General features: G+C 34.1%; 1 pseudogene; it reads left to right on the top strand.

The window, feature by feature from the left end:
• The window catches only part of LOC149548389 (cellulose synthase-like protein H1), a 32,607-nt pseudogene extending 17,709 nt beyond the window's left edge, over window positions 1–14,898 (top strand).
• Window positions 14,899–17,911: the final 3,013 nt, after the last annotated feature.

Genomic DNA, 17,911 nt, shown 5'->3' with positions numbered 1-17,911 from the left:
AGTAATACTACTCCCTTGGCAATGTCTTCAAAGGTTGTAGTCAGTTCCAACTTGGTTAGTGATCAATTGTAGTTAGTTACATCTGGATTGTAGTCTGAGCCATTGATTGAGATTGGCGCATTCTATCAACATTACATTGTGAGGTATGCTCATCAATTCACCTTTGATGACCATGTTCATGAGATGATGATATAAAGATGTACTTTGGTTCCTAGTGCTTATCATCAGTTATGGGATAGTTTGATGCCTTTGGATGAGAGTTGTGATGGGCACAATATGGCGATAGGTCCTACAGTTGATAGCTTGATAATAAATGACTTAGAGCAGGAGTTTTGGAGTGATGCTTCAGTGGGTGTTGTTATTGCTTCTACTCCTTTGGTTATGACATCTCCTAACTTAGCTGGTGATCAGTCATAGTGGGTTGTATCACTTTTTCATGGTGAGTTGTTGACTGAGGTTGGCTTTTTTTATCAACATTATATTGCAGGGTATGTACATCAGTTAGCATTTGATCCTTGTGCTGAGGAGTTGATGGCAGACAAACTTGGTTTGGGTTCCATTTCTTGTTGTTTATCTTGTGATGGCTTTTCACCATCAGGGGTGCATGGGAGTTATGGTTATGAGATAGTGGCTGGTGATCTACAGAGTTGTGTTGACTGTAGGAGTTGTACAGTGTGTGGATTCTCCATACTTGGTACAGTTTCATTCGAGAGCATTCACCATTGTTGCAGAGTTGGATTGTACATTCTGTATAGGCCAGTGGGATGCGTTGATGGTATTTACTATGTTGGCAATTTGATTTGTCCACTTTAATTGAGTTTTGATGTTTTAAGAGTTTGTGTCTCGTGGGTTTCTGGTTGTGGAAGTTGTGACTTTGGAGTTTGGTTGAGCAGTAATTGTCAATTTGATTATGGATTCCTCTTGGTTATATTGCAGAGGATATTGCAGGAGCCAGTGTTAATTGCCAATAGTATAGTTCATGACTACATTTGGGATCTAGGTGGATTGATTGGTTTATTTTTCAGCCATTTCTTGAGGACAAGCAATATTTGGAAGGGGAGGACTTTTTATGTCCCCTTTTCAAATAATTAAAAATAATAATCTTTGCTAAGGCAGGCAGGCCCAAAAAGGTGAAGTTTCGGAAAAAGGGGATAATCTTTGGAAGCTAATGGACTAATAAATGAAAATTATTATTAAAATGTGTTTTATTAACCCCTCTTGGACGTGAGTTAGGGTTATGCCCTCTTTTAAGGGGTTTGGAGGCATTTTGGGCTGATTCCAAAACTTGATTTTTTCGCATTGCTTTGTTGTTCTTCAGAGGCTGCCAAACTTGTGGACAAGGAGACCCAAGAATGGGAGTTTGTAGGTTTCTAGGAAGGCTAAGGATGGGATTTTGAAGCCATTCCATGTGCATGCTCATACAGAGTTTGCCTTTGTGCTGAACAGTGTAGATTTGTGGGTTTTCGGGTGTGTTTTTTGTATGAGTTTGGTGTTTTTAGTTGAGTATTTCATATCAGTGTGGGTTGCTGCTGTATTTCAGACTTTAATATGTTAAAATAGAGCTGAATATATGTATTGGGACATGATTAAACTTTTGAGATATATTATTAGTGTTTTTGTGGTGTTTTCGGGCATTTTTGTGTTAATTTCAGAAGCCCGATGAGCATAGTTTTTGTCCTACATTTGTGAACTATTGTGTAAAGGCTATACAGATCTGGAAATTTCATTTTTTAGGCTGTTATGCTGTTGAAATTTTTTTAAAAATGTCCATTTTCAGATTTATTAATAATTTGTGAAGTTATGAAGTTTTTTGGCACTATTTCGGACATACTTGATTTGAGTTTTATTGAGAAATTGGTGGATCTTTGTAATATTGGTTGTTTGATTTTAAAGATCTAATTTGAGGCTTGAAATATCATACAAAATCAGTAAAGGGACATTTTAGGGCCCCCTTGGTTGGCTTCAGCTAACTTAAAAACACAAATAATCGAAAATCATTCTCTCATTAGAATTTCTCTTTTTGTTACATGTCTGAACAATTTTTAGAGAACAAAGAACAACTTTAGAATTTTTGAATTTCTTTACTAACTCTAACGCTCCATATATATAGAAGATTGGAACTTATTACAAAACATAACATAAAACTCATAAGCAAACATCATCAGTAGAAAAAGGGCAAGGATGCCAACCATGACTCTTGAAACATTGATTGAATAATAGAATAATGGTCTACAGATAGGGTAACAAGTCAGCTTTTAAGAAATAACTCCTTTCCCATACATCGCTTATTACTCGAAACTGACCTATGTTTCATGCATTGACTAGTCTCCATTACTCCTTATTTAACACATTATTTGCCACTCTTCGTGCCACTTCAATATTTCCTACAAATTAGTAACATCTAAACATATACAACAATATTTCTACTCTCACTAAAATATTAAAACATAGCTTAAAAAATTTATATGAAATACTGCACTTTATATATAATATTTAAGCAAGGTACATCATAACCACTATCCATAGGTTTAATAGGTTCTAGTTGTATGCAGTATAAGTTCTTAAGATATTTAAAACAAGTGTTTTGGAAATGTTTTCTCATGGCTTAAAAGAGTAAAGATTAGACTATAAAATTATATCAAATTTTGAGACATTAATTTTTCTCTTTAATGCCCCCATGGGGTTTTTTGGGGGGCAGTGCTACCGAAGCCAAAAATGCCCTTATATTGTAAAGACATTGGCTGCTATTTTTCCTATTGGATGACTTATTCTAGCCCTAATTTTGTAAGTGGCAAAATCTTGTATAAAAAAGGCTTAGGGTTATGGATTTCATAATGTAATGGTGATATTGTAGGTTCTTGCAGCAGTATTGAGCTGTAAGGGATTGCAGATTGTAATCACTGGATAATAACAATACTGGACTTGCTATTGGTAGACATAGCCTAGGGATTGGGTGAGCCACATTAAATCTTGGTGCCTTGTGTTCTCTTCTGTGCAATCTATTATTTTATGATCTTGGTTATATTTGCATGTAACTATTATTTATATCTGAGGTTAATACTAACAAGTGGTATCAGAGCCTGACAGTTGTCATTTTTTTAGCCAAATCATCATCATTTTTTATTTAGTGATCCTCTACAAGAAGGTCTCATGATTGAGTGGGAGAAATGGCAGACAAGGGTAAGATAAAGGTGGAGAAGTTTAATTGGCAAAACTTTTAGCTATGGAAGGTACAAATGGAGGACTATCTTTATCAAAAGGATTTATGGAAGCCATTGGAAGGAAAATTCAAGCTATAGAGAACTATGATAGATGAGGACTAGAAGATTTTAGACAGAAATACACTTGGAAGCACTTATTTATGCTTGGCACCATCAGTGAAATTTAATATTATAGAAGTGAAGATGATAGAAGATTTGATTCAAACCCTAGCAAAACTATATGAAAAGCCCTCCACTTCAAACAAGGTATTTCTCGTGAAGCATTTATTTAATATGAATATGAAAGAAGTTGGATCTATTGCATATCATTTAAATGAGTTTAATATTGTTACTAGTTAGTTATCTTTTGTGGGTATTAATTTTGAAGAAAAAATTAGGGCTCTCTTGATTTTGTGTTCTTTTCCTAAAAGCTAGAATGACTTGGTAATTGTCATGTCCCCTTTTCAAATAATTAAAAATAATAATCTTTTCTAAGGCAGGCATGCCCAAAAAGGTGAAGTTTCAAAAAAAAGGGATAATTTTTGGAAGCTAAAGGACTAATAAATGAAAATTATTATTAAAATATGTTTTATTAACCCCTCTTGGATGTGAGTTAGGGTTATGCTCTCTTTTAAGGAGTTTGGAGGCATTTTGGGCTGATTCCAGAACTTGATTTTATCTCATTTCTTTGTTATTCTTCAGAGGCTGCCAAACCTATGGAGAAGGAGACCTAAGAATGGGAGTTTTTAGGTTTCTAGGAAGGCTAGGGATGGGAGTTTGAAGCCATTCCATGTGCATGCTCATGCAGAGTTTGCCTTTGTGCTTAACAGTGCAGATTTGTGGTTTTTCGGGTGTGTTTTTGTAAGAGTTTGATGTTTCCGGTAGAGTATTTCATATTAGTTTGGGTTGCTGTTGTATTTTAGACTTTTAGATGTTAAAATATATTTGAATATATGTATTGGGATGTGGTTCAAATTCTGAGATAGTTTATTAGTGTTTTTGTGGTGTTTTCAAGCATTTTTGTGTTATTTTGGGAGCCCGATGAGCATAGTTTTTGTCTTAGGTTTGTGAGCCGTTGTGTAGATTCTATATAGATCTAGAAATTTCATTTTGTAGGCCATTATGCTACTGAAATTTCTATAAAAATGTTCATTTTCAGATTTATTAATAATATGTGAAGCTGTGAAGTTTTTGGATACCTGATTTGGGGTTTATTGAGAAATTTGGTGGATCTTTGTGATATTGGTTGTTTGATTTTGAAAATCTGATTAGAGGCTTGAAATATCATAAAAAATTAGAAAAGGGAAATTTCAGTGGTATCAGAGCTATGATCTTGCTAGCCTGAGGGTTTGTAGAAGTTTGCATGTTAGTTTTGACAACTACCCAAATCTTGCATGTCAAAATTTATGGTTGCATACTACTTCTAATCATTTGCATGTTAGTTCTTGGTGAATTTGGTGGTTACATGTTGCTTCTAATCAGCTGCATGACAAAATCTATGGTTGCATGCTACTTCTAATCATTTGCATGTTAGTTCTTGGTGAATTTGGTGGTTGCATGTTGCTTCTAATCAGCTGCATGTCAAAATCTATGGTTGCATGCTACTTCTAATCAATTGCATGTTAGTTTTTGGTGTTTGAAGAAGTTATAACCTATTGGGGTTACACTCTACTTTATCCAAAATGGACAAGCATAGTACAGAGTCTTAGAGGACACGATCTTGGACAATTGATATCCAGAGTCAGAACAGTAGAAAGGATGGTTATTTAGACATTCGAGATAAACTTAGGAAAATAAGCCATGACATGTCTGAACAGTTGGTTGAGCACCACTTTATAATGAATGACATGTTGTTGGACCTAGATAAGGTGGATAAGTTGACTAGATTTCTATTTGGAAGATTTTCTCACAGGGTAGATGACACAATTACCAAGAACTTGCATGAGGAGTTTGAGAAACTAGCTTATAGCTAGGCTGAGGTCTCAGATTCTACTCTGCCATAGGAGGTAGTGAGAAAGGATATTACGTAGATTGATAGTAATGGTCAACTTGATACTCAAATTGAGACAATTGTATACAGGTTATTAAAGGGTGATATCACAGGTATTCAGGATGGTATAGTTACAACAGGTAGTGACTACAGCGTAGTGGGTTCAGATGATGATTATGAGGATGTTGTTGTGCATGATGGTGAGATACCTAGTAGAGATGAGCAGACATTGAGCATTCATGACTATGCTAAGAAAGAGTACCAGACACAGTTAGATGCTTCGTCACATGAGGTTGAGGCTGGTAGTATTTCACACGATTTGTCCAGCCAGTTGAAAGTGAACAAAGACAGTATTGTGACTTCATTATCTCATCACAACAGGTATGTGGAGTTAGTTGGTATTGGTCATATTACTCAAGTGAGGATTTTTCTTGAGTTACCAGCTAATTCTAGTTTACAGATATGGACTCGAGATTGTTATATTGGCATTTGGGATTCAGCTAACTAGAGATCTTTAACACTTTTTGGTAGCAGTGTTTGTTTGGGTGCTATCATGGATTTGATTAGCAGGTTGCACAGTGTTGTCTTTTCTTGTGCTAGCAGCTTGTTCAATGTTGGTATTCATTTTATACACCGGTGTTGGGCTTTGTTCATATATCCAGTCGACCATACTTGCTAGAATGTGTTGATGATATTTCATATTTGGTAGTGTGTATAGATGAGTCCCAGGATCATATTGGCATTGATGACATCTTGGAGGATGCAGTGGGCAGTTTTGAAGACTTAGTTTCCTTGGGTACAAAGGATTTGGATAGTAGTGCTACAGTTTTTGATACTCCGTATGTTGATATGAGCTTTAGAGTTGATTCACAGGATATGGATGGTAATACTCTAGAGACTAGTAACTTTGAGGATACTCCTTTAGATAGTGCATCAAAGGAGGTTTGTAGGAGACAGTCAAGCTAGTGCCATCATGTGTCTAATTAATTGAGAGTTAGTGAGCGAGACATTGCTATCACTTGCCAACATTTCGATGCTGCTCATCAATTGTTAGCAGTTTATGGATGGGGTTCTCCTACTAGTGATGAGCAGGGAGGCAGTTATCTTTCCTTGACAGAGTTCCACTCTTTATGGGAGGCTATCCAGATTCTGAGATAGGATTATATGCAGTTGGTAGCCGACAGAGATTATCTTATGGAGTGGGGCAGTACAACATATGATGCATTGTTGGCAAAGGAAGATGAGGTGAGTGAGCTTACTTAGCAGCTTGAGGTGACTTTTGAGATTCTTGAGAGTACACAGTTGGCTTTCAAGGAGTCACAGTTTTATTTGGATAAGGTGACCATGGAGTTAGAGCAACTACAGTCTTTACTAAATTCTATACAGTCACAAGCTATGGTGTCTGGTGATCTGAGGATGTCCATGGTCGAGATTGTCAAAGATAGTGGAGATGGGGACACATCCATCCTTGATACTAACATTGGCATATCGGGTTCGTCCCCACTAGAGTTAGGTTCAGTTGAGTTGGGTGCTGTAGCAGATTGTTGTGATATGCTTAACATGGTGGTGACCTCTAGTACTAATGGCATGGAGACTAGAGATGTTGTATCAAATACCATGTGTGATGTTGGTGAGCTGTTAGTTGGCATGGTTCCTTCTAGTAATACTACTCCCTTGGTGATGTCTTCAGATGTAGTAGTCAGTTCCAACTTGGTTAGTGATTGATTGTAGTTAGTTACATCTGGATTGCAATCTAAGCCACTGACTGAGATTGGCGCATTCTATCGACATTACATTGTGAGGTATGTTCATCAATTTACCTTTGATGACCATGTTGATGAGATGATGATACAGAGATGTACTTCAGTTCCTAGTCCTTATCATCAGTTATGGGATAGTTTGACACCTCGGGATGAGATTCGTGATGGGCATGACATGGTGATAGGTTCTACAATTTACAGCTTGATAATACATGACTTAGAGCAAGAGTTTTGGAGTGATGCTTTAGTGGGTGTTGTTATTGATTCTACTCCTTTGGATATGACATCTCCTAACTTAGCTGGTGATCAGTCACAGTGGGTTGTATCACTTGTTCATGGTGAGCTGTTGACTGAGGTTGGTTTTCTTTATCAACATTATATTGCAAGGTATGTACATCAGTTAGCATTTGATCCTTGTGTTGAGGAGTTGATGGTAGGCAAATTTGGTTTGGGTTCCATTTCTTACTATTTATCTTGTGATGGCTTTTCACCATCAGGGGTCCATGGGAGTTATGGTTATGAGACAGTGGCTGGTGATCTACAAAGTTGTGTTGACTGCAGGAGTTGTACAGTGTGTGGATTATCCATACTTGGTACAATTTCATTCGGGAGCATTCACCATTGTTGCAGAGTTGGATTGTACATTCTGTATAGGCCAGTGGGATGCGTTGATGGTATTTACTATGTTGGTAGTTTGATTTGTCCACTTTACTTGGGTTTTGATGTTCTAAGAGTTTGTGTCTCATGTGTTTTTGACTGTGGAAGTTGTGACTTTGGAGTTTGGTTGAGCAGTTATTGTCAGTTTGATTATGGATTCCTCTTGGTTATATTGCAGAGGATATTGCAAAAGCCTATGTTAATTGACAATAGTATAGTTCATGACTACATTTGGGATCTAGGTGGATTGATTGGTTTATTGTTCAGCCATTGCTTGAGGACAAGCAATATTTGGAAGGAGAGGACTTGTCATGTTCCCTTTTCAAATAATTAAAAATAATAATCTTTTCTAAGACAGGCAGGCCCAAAAAGGTGAAGTTTCAAAAAAAAGGGATAATATGTGGAAGCTAATGGACTAATAAATGAAAATTATTATTAAAATATGTTTTATTAACCCCTCTTGGATGTGAGTTAGGGTTATGCCCTCTTTTAAGGAGTTTGGAGGCATTTTGGGCTGATTTCAGAACTTGATTTTTGCTCATTTCTTTGTTATTCTTCAGAGGTTGCCAAACCTGTGGAGAAGGAGACCCAAGAATGGGAGTTTTTAGGTTTTTAGGAAGGCTAAAGATGGTATTTTGAAGCCATTCCATGTGCATGCTCATGCAGAGTTTGCCTTTGTGCTTAATAGTGCACATTTGTAGTTTTTCGGGTGTGTTTTTGTAAGAGTTTGGTGTTTCCGATTGAGTATTTCATATCAGTTTGGGTTGATGCTGTATTTTATACCTTTAGATGTTAAAATAGAGCTGAATATATGTATTGGGATGTGGTTCAACTTTTGAGATCATTTATTAGTGTTTTTGTGGTGTTTCTGGGCATTTTTGTGTTATTTCGGGAGCCCGATGAGCATAGTTTTTGTCCTACATTTGTGAGCTGTTGTGTAGATGCTATAAAGATCTGTAAATGTCATTTTTTAGGCCATTATTCTGCTGAAATTTTTGTAAAAATGTTCATTTTCAGATTTATTAATAATATGTGAAGCTGTGAAGTTTTTGGCACTATTTCTGGCATACCCGATTTGGGGTTTATTGAGAAATTTGGTGGATATTGGTTGTTTGATTTTGAAAATCTGATTAGAGGCTTTTAATATCATAAAAAATCAGAAAAAATAAATTTCAGTAATGGCTATAAGTAATTCTATTTCTAGATCTAATACCCTAAAATTTGATGTTGTGATCAGTGTTATTTTGAGTGAGGAAACTTGTAGGAAAACCTCAAGTGGATCTACATCAGGAAGTGCTTTGAATGTACAAAGTAGAGGCAAAATGACTAAGAGAGGAAATAATTCTAAAAATTATGGGAAATCAAGAGGAAAGTCAAAGGGGAAGAGGTCTCACTCCAAAGGACTAAGAGATTGTTGTACTATGGTAAACCTAGGCATAAGAAGAAAGATTGTTGGAATTGAAAGAACAATGAAGGAGATAAACTAGAAGGGAACAAGGAGGAAAATGTGGTAAGTAACAAATCCAAAGAGGATGCTTTGCTTCTTTCTTTATAAAGTATTGATGATTCATGAATTTTAGATTTTAGTGCTTCATTTCATGCTACACCTCATAGAGGTTATTTTATTGATTATCTCCAAGGGGATTTTGGGCTTGTTTATTTGGGGGATAATGAATCCTATTAGATTGTTGGAAAGGTAAAAGTTAAGATTAAGTTGTAGAAGGGGAATCATTGGCTACTAAATGAGGTAAGACATGTTCCAAGGTTGAGTAGGAATTTAATTTAGTAGGAAAATTTGGTGATGAGAGTTGTGTAGTTACTTTTAATGATAAAAATTGGAAGGTTCCAAAAGGTGTGAAAGTAGGCACCTTATATCTTTTGTATAGGTCATATTGTTCCTTCTACTTTAATTTTTTTAGAGAAAAATGAATGTCCAGGAACAATTATTGTAGTTGAGTAGGGAGAACAAATAGTTGTTGTAGATTCTGATATAGAGTTGTGGCACAATAGAATTGGGAACATGAGTAGAAATGTATGAAAGTACTTCATTCAAAGAAAGTTTTACTAGGTTTGAAATGTGTTAATATGGATTTTTGTGAAAGTTGTGTGTATGGAAAACAAAAGAGAGTGAGTTTTGTGAAGACTGGAAAGGAAAAGAAAAATCAAAGATTAGAGCTCGTGCATATAGATGTATGGGGACTAGCCCAGATATCTTCCTTTGGTGGGTCTCATTGTTATGTTATATTTATTGATGATGCAACTAGAAAAGTATGGTTTTATTTCTTTAGACATAAATCTGATGTATTTAAAACTTTTAAGAAATGGAAATGCTTGGTTGAAAATGAGATTGGTAAGAATTTAAAATGTATTAGATCTAATAATGATGGAAAACTATTCCAAGGACTCCATAGGAAAATGGAGTGGTTGAATGCATGAATAAGACTATAATGGAGTGTGTACGGAGCATGAGGTTATGTGTTGGGTTTGCTTTAAACATATAGGAAGAGGCTATCAATACTACTATATATTTGATTAATAAAGGTCCCTCTACTTCTTTGGGTTGTGGTATTGTAGAGGAAGAATAAAATAGTAAAAAGGTGAGTTATTATTTTCTTAGAACCTTTGGTTGTGAAGCATTTTCTCATATAGATTCTGAAAATAGAACCAAGCTGGAAGATAAGTCAAAGAAATGTGTATTTGTTGGATATGACATTAATGAATTTGGTTATAGGCTTTGAGATTTTGAAATTTGTAAAATTGAAAGAAGTAGGGATGTCATATTCAATGAGAAAAAGTTATACAAAGATCTGTTGCAGCAACATGAGAAAAAAAAAAATTATTATGTAGTGCTAGATGATACTCCAAAAGATGATGTTCTAATAATTCTCATGATCTGCAAAAACTGCTACAAAAATATCACACACACTAGTGAATGTTATATGGTCAACAAGGCTAAGTAGAACTCCAAAAAGATTGTCTCCCTCTTTGTATTCTCTTTTACTAATAGATGCCAATGAACCTAAATGTTATTATGAAGCTATGTAGGTGGATACAAAGATTCAGTGGGAGTCTACAATGAAAGAAGAAATGGACTCTTTGCTGAAAAATAAGACATGAGATTTATGCAAGTTTCCTATAGGTAAAATTGCTTTATAAAATAAATGGGTTTATAGGTTGAAAGAAGACGACAAAGGTAAGCAAATATTTAAAGCCATGTTAGAGGTAAAAGGATTTACATAGAAAAAAGGCATTGATTTTGATGAAATATTCTCTTCTACTGTCAAAATGATTTCTATTCACACTATTTTAAGTATTGTGGCTACTGAAGATTTGCATTTAGAATAGCTTGATGTTAAAACAACCTTTCTTCATGATGATTTGGATGAAGAGATATATATGGCACAACCACAAGGATTTGAGGTCAAAGGTAAGGAGAACTTAGTGTACAGATTGAAGAAAAGTTTATATGGCTTAAAGCTAGCACCTGGACAATGGTATCTAAAATTTGGTAGGTTTATGCATGAAGATGGATACAATAGGTGTTTAGATCATTGTGTTTACTTTAAGAGGTTGGATGATGATAGCTACATTATTTTATGTTTATATGTTGATGATATGCTTGTAGCTAGGTCTAAAATGGATCACATTAAGGGGTTGAAATGCCAGTTAGCACATGAATTTTCTATGAAGGATTTGGGGGTAGTAAAAAAAATTCTTGGTAAGAATATCTATAGAGGTAGGAAGCACAAGAAATTAGGTTGATTATATTGTGAAGGTGTTGCAACATTTCTCTATGGAGAATGCTAAAGTTGTCAGCACACCTTTACCTAGTCATTTGAAGTTGACTAAGGAGATGTGTCCAAAGACATAAGAAGATGAGGGTAAGATGTCTAAGGTACCTTATACTTCAGCTATAGGAAGCTTGATGTATGCTATAATATGTGCTAGGCTAGATATTGCACATGCAGTAGAAGTCATTAGTAGGTATACGAGTCATCTAGGAATTGAGAATTGGAATACAATGAAATGGATTCTCAGATATTAGAGATGGACATCTAGTAAGTGTCTACTTTTGGGGGATCTACTATTGATTTATAGGGATATGTTGACTTATATTTGGCAAGAGATATTGATATTAGGTGGAGTACTATAGGTTATGTATTTATTGTCAATGGGGTAGCAGTGAGTTGGGTTTCTAGGTTGCAAAAGGTTAATGCTTTATCTAGTATAGAGGTAGAGTATTTTGCTAATACAAAGGAAACCAAGGAGATGATATGGCTTTAGTTATTTATGGAAGAGTTGAGACATCCATAGAGGGATAATTATTTTCTCATAGATAGCTAGACTGTCATTCATCTTGCAAAGAATTCAGCTCTGCATTCAAAGACAAAACATATATAGTTGCGGTACCATTTCATTTGGTTAGTTTTGAATGATGGATAGTTAAATTTGGACAAGATATATATAGATGACAATTCAATAGATATGTTTACAAAGGTAGTGAAAAGGGAGAAGTTTAACTCCTCTCCAACTTTAGTTGGTCTTCTAGACTGAAGAGAATAAAATGATAGTAGAGTCCAAGGTGGTTAGATATTCCAATGTGAGCTATAGGTTTAGCAGTGCTATGAATAGTCTCTGAGTTGGAGGTTATTGTTTTGGAGTCTGATTAGTCTCTACGTGGGATATTATTGTGATGTGGATAAATCATACTTGAAGGTTTGTTTAGTACAATTTTCTCCCCATATTTTTTCTATGGGGTCCTAGGGAAGTGCCTCAAGTGTGCTCCCTATCGTAGTACAGGGTGGGGTTGATTGGTAACACCCCATAGGGGTGTTCGGGGACAACATCGTTGAAGCCAAAAATGCCCTTATATTGTAAAAGGTGTTGGCTATTATTTTTCTTATTGGATGACTTATTCTATCCCAAATTTTGTAAGTGGAAAAAGCTTGCATAAAAAAGGCTTAGAGTTAGGGATTTCAAAATGTAATGGTGATATTGTAGCTTCTTATAGTAGCATTGAGTTGTAAGGGATTACAGATTGTAATCACTAGAAGATAATAGTATTGGACTTTTTATTGGTGGGTGTAGCCTAGGGATTGGGTGAACCACATTAATTCTTGGTGTCTTGTGTTCTCTTCTATGCAATCTATTATTTTTGAATATTGGTTATATTTGTATGTAACTGTTATTTCTGTTTTAGGTTAATCCTAAAAAAAGGATTATATAATTTATTTTATAAACCCTTTAAATATTCAATCAATAACATGTATGATGTTTCCTAAGTAGAGATTCTAGACTTTGCATCATCTTATTCATCTGAAGAATTGAAGAAAGCATTTGGACAATCCCAAACCCTAGTTGAAGCAGCTTGGGCTATACTATGTGACATTCCATATAATAGCCATACCCTTCCTTCCCTTGTTACAAAGGAAGTTTTGAATGTTTCTAGTTGTAGCTATGAAGCCAAAACTACTTAGGGAAATTGGTAGAAGATGCATAACCTTGTTTTTTTCTTAAAAATAATTCCTACTAAAATATTTCCCATCATCTTATATTAATCTTATCACATGTCCACTATCCATTTGATATGTAAATTATTGTTTTTAGATTTGATTGTGTATTTTTTTTAGCATCAATTTTTTGGATCACACTTTGCAATCCATCATCAGGATAAGAGAAAGAAAGAATGGAAAAGTGAAATATGTAGACCAATCCTCTTTATCTTTTTATTCTCCTTTGGTTGGTCATGGTCTATATATTTCATGTTTCAATGCATTCTCTCATTTTGATGATGGATCATAAAGCATGATCTGAAACATTGATGCTAAAAAACCATACACAATCAAATCCAAACACATAAGTTTACATATCACCTTATATATTTGATATTTGATGCAACCCGCAAAAATCTTCCATAGAATAAATGCTAACCCACTTTTGATTGGTTGCAAGTGGGATGGATGTATGGATCTGCACTTAAGGATGTTATGATAAGAATGGAGATTTATAGTCTAGGTTAGCATTCCTTTAGTGTCCAACCAAAGGAACTATTTTTCATGGGATGTGCAACAACCATTGGTCCAGATACCCTTGTTCAGCATAAGAGATGGGCAACAAGACTGCTTGAAATATTTGTAAGAAAACCTTGTCCTTTCATTGGACTCATAAGAGGCATTAGCCTAAGGAAGAGGATGCTTTATGCATATTTTTTCCTATGGTTTGTTTGGTCAATACCGGTTATCTGCTATGCCTTACTTCTTGTCATGAGTCTGCTATATCATAAATCATTCTTGCCCAAGATTTCATTTTATATTAATATCATCTTATCTATCCAAATTTAAAAACACTATTAACCTATTAGCCATTGGTATCATCATATGGTTGTGGCATGAACAATATATTCTATGTGTTGATTTAGGTAATCTTTAGGACAAGATAAGTTTTGAAAAAGGAAGTCAATTTTAACTATTTAACAATTATACCTTAGTGTGTGATGTTTAAGAAACTCATTTGATTCATTGAGGTGGTGCATCTTTAATAATATTAGTAAATGAGTCTGTGATTTTAGATGAGCCACCCAAACAACTCAAATCATAGAATGCACTACTTAAATTGTATCATAAATATGGGTGATGAACCACTCAAACAACTCAAATCTTATAATGTGCTATTTAAACTATATAAAAAAGACAAACTCATTTTTATTTACATATTTTTATACCATAATTTTCATTTTTTAACACTAGCTTTATTGCTAATGCATATTATAGAGGTTTCTTTTCCAATTGCACTAGCACTCTTCCTTTCAGTCTATGGATATCAACTCATGTAGTATATTCTTCTTGGGTGTTCTGTAAGAGAGTGGTGGAATAACCAATGCATGTGGCTCATTGTGTATACATCTTCATGGTTAATTTCACTATTTGATGTTCCAATGAAGTTGTTGGGATTGCTTGAGATGATATTTTGTGTGACTCCAAAGGGGTCAGAGGAAGAAGAGAATGGTGATGAGGGAAAGTTTACATTTTATTCCTCTACATTTTTCATCATACCAACTATAATATTATTATTAAACTTAGTAGGCCTTACTTGGAACATTGTTTTAATTGTGGATAGTGTCGATGAGATCAAAGAGAGGCTATTTACAGAGTATTTGTGAAGTGTTTGGGTAGTCATAAATCTTTGGCCATTTGTGAAAGGATTGGTTAGAAAGGGAAAGAGAGACATTTCTTTGAGTGTTATCATGAAATCTTGTGCTTTTTCTATTTTCATATATGCTACAATGGCTTAATTTAGTGAAGGGTGTTTTTCCTATCTACCAATCTCACTTATTTAAATTGTATGAATCTTCCTACAAATATTCTTCTATCATGGAATGATTTATCTTTCATCCTTTCTAGTGAATAACCCTTCTTCCATTAAGAATATGTCTATAGTTCCATACAATTTCTATATATATATTTTTGGTCCATTAGATTTTTTGAATAAGAACAATTAGAAAATGAAAATCTTTATAATTCAAATTTTAGTCGGAGAGGTTCTAGGTACTTGATAAGAATGTTATGTGTGATAATTACAATTTATTGCCATTTTCTCCCTTGTGAACATTTTTGTAGTTCCTTTCTCAATAGTAGACATGCAATATTATTTTTTGTGTTACTTGTGTAGGTCTCTTGTAGGCATTTCTTGATATGCTTGACATGAATTTTCATTTTAAAATATAAATAGCTTCTCTTCTTTTTTTGTATCCATGCTAACATATTTTGCTACTTTCAATATATAAAATGTCAACAATTTAAAATGTAAATTTGAGATGATAAGTTGTTTTCTTTGAGTATTTTGTTAATTTTGAAGTAATGTCATATATCTTTTAAGGATTTTCTTATAACTAACTAACCATCTTCCTTTTTCTATTTGATTACAGAGAGGTGACTTCTCAAAGAGAGATGGTAAACACTTGCACTTTACTATTAGTTGATTACTTAATAGCTGGTGTATCTCTTGAGTCTCATGTTAAAGCATACTCCCTATAAAGTACAATATGATATAAATCCAATAACCTTCCTCTTTCCTTATTCTAGATTGGGATGCTTGCAGGGATTTTGAATGCAAAGATAATACTCCTATGACTTCAATTTTGAGTACCCTATTCTATGAAGTGCATGTACATGTGATAACTGTAGAAACTTTACCTAGAGTTTTGTAAAACTTTTCTAATATCTTTGTTGGGTATATGAAGATACTTACGCAGCCAAATGCTTGTAAGAAGACTTTTTATTATTAATGATTCTTGATGTAGTACAAATATACTTGAACTCTTGAGATAACTACCTAATATAAACTGTAACTATCTTATTATGCTTGAGAATACTGTAGGCATTTAGTCTATTAGGAATTCAATATCTAGTTAAAAGCTAAAACTATATGCATGGTTCTCTGTAGGTGCATTGTATCCCCTAATAAAATATTATTAATATAAATTATAAATTTGGATCTATACCAAGACTTTTTTCTTTCTTTAGTTCCTAGCAGTAGCATGACATTAATTCCTTTTAGATCAATAACTTTGTATTAAAGCTAGGCAAGTAAATGTATACACCAATCATGTTATTTGGGAATCATGTTTGAAAAATATAGCGATAGAAAAAATATTGACATCAAAAATCGAAGAGGCATCATAGAGTACTAGGCTCTAGTCTGTATAATAGTTAACACATTGAATAACCTGGGTATGGCAGGATACTTGTTGTAGTTTTGTTCCTATGACTTAAGTTTGATCATCCTCACATGTAGAAAGACATTGGTAACATGCATCTATTCTAATGTCCCCTATAGAATAACCTAAATTCTACCCTCAATCTAAAAGATCTAAAAGGATCCAAGGTTGCAAAAAACCAATAATTTCTAAAGGTTATATAAAATTATATAGCATGCTATAGAAATTTGCTAGTTCACCCCTGATTTTATTCAAATTTGAACTTCTTTACACTAGAATTTATTAATGAACACCTTATACGTTGATAGAGGAAGGTAATAGATAATATTATTCACACCTAAGTCTGCACCCTTAGTTTTATTCAAATTTGAACTCCTTTACACTAGAATTTATTAATGAACACCTTATACATTGATAGAGGAAGGTAATAGATAATAATATCCACACTCAAGTCTGATATGATTTAAGGTAATATATTTGAGCACTAGTTTGATATTGACAGTTGACAAGAGTATGAAGTTTCTATTCTAGATATATTGTGATGTGTATGAGATAATACTTATCCATTTATTATTTTCTAGTTAAACCTCTATATTTTGTGGTAGCCTACTCATGATTTGCCTAATATAATATCACAATACTATTGCATCCTTATTCTAGTTATAGATGGGTCATGTATACTCTTCACTAAATGTGTGCTAGGTTATGAAGCCTTTCCTATTTGAATTCTTCAAATATGTAATTGATAATTCTCCTCTAATCTACTAGCTTATATATATATATATGTGTGTGTGTGTGTGTGTGTGTGTGTGTGTGTGTGTGTGTGTGTGTGTGTGTGGTATCCTTGCTTTCCTCCTCAATATATTTCAATGGACTCTTGCTTGACAACATTAAGTGAACCAACGAATGCACAAGTAGCTACGTTTCACACTATCACTACCTTGTATAGGTCACATTAACTAAAGTGCCAAAGATGCGAACATTGTAACCCCTCATTCAAAAAAATATTGGTGGATTCATATGAAATGTTTAGTTTATCTTTCTTTTTATATCTTTAGGGTTGGATGTCATAACTTACTTGGATTTATGGTTAGAAATCATGGAAGCATATGCCACACTAATTCCACCAAACATTCAATAGATGTTGTGAAACTCTGCCTTGACTTCTCTATATATTTCTTTGATGCCCCACCTTAATCAAACCATTGAATACAAATTAGAATCTATCATTTGACATTTGATTTAATTATTAATGAGATTTATTTCACATAGTTGTATTAGAAACTGCAATAAATAGAAATGTTGTTTCTTTGTTTGATTTTTCATGTACCACTATGGTTAGAATGATTAGGCTTCTTGAGTAAGGATACACTATAGTGATTGCAATATGGTCAAAAGAGATTTTGGTTACTATATCATTATATAATATAGAAAAATATTCTATCTCTATATAGAGAAGGCCTAATCTTGACAAAGGAAATGAGAGATGAGCAAAGTATATCGCTATGAAATATAGCAATCCCTTTTATCGCTATGAGAAGAAACTACAAAAAAAATATAGCAATAAGCGATAAAGGAGACTTATCAC

The sequence above is a fragment of the Cupressus sempervirens genome, chromosome 7, assembly GCF_028749045.1.
Source record: "Cupressus sempervirens isolate cs-2001-9-10 chromosome 7, ASM2874904v1, whole genome shotgun sequence".
In the NCBI taxonomy this organism is placed as follows: domain Eukaryota; kingdom Viridiplantae; phylum Streptophyta; class Pinopsida; order Cupressales; family Cupressaceae; genus Cupressus; species Cupressus sempervirens.
The sequence above is the reverse complement of the archived record's forward strand: the minus strand, read 5'-3'. Positions and strand labels throughout refer to the sequence as shown.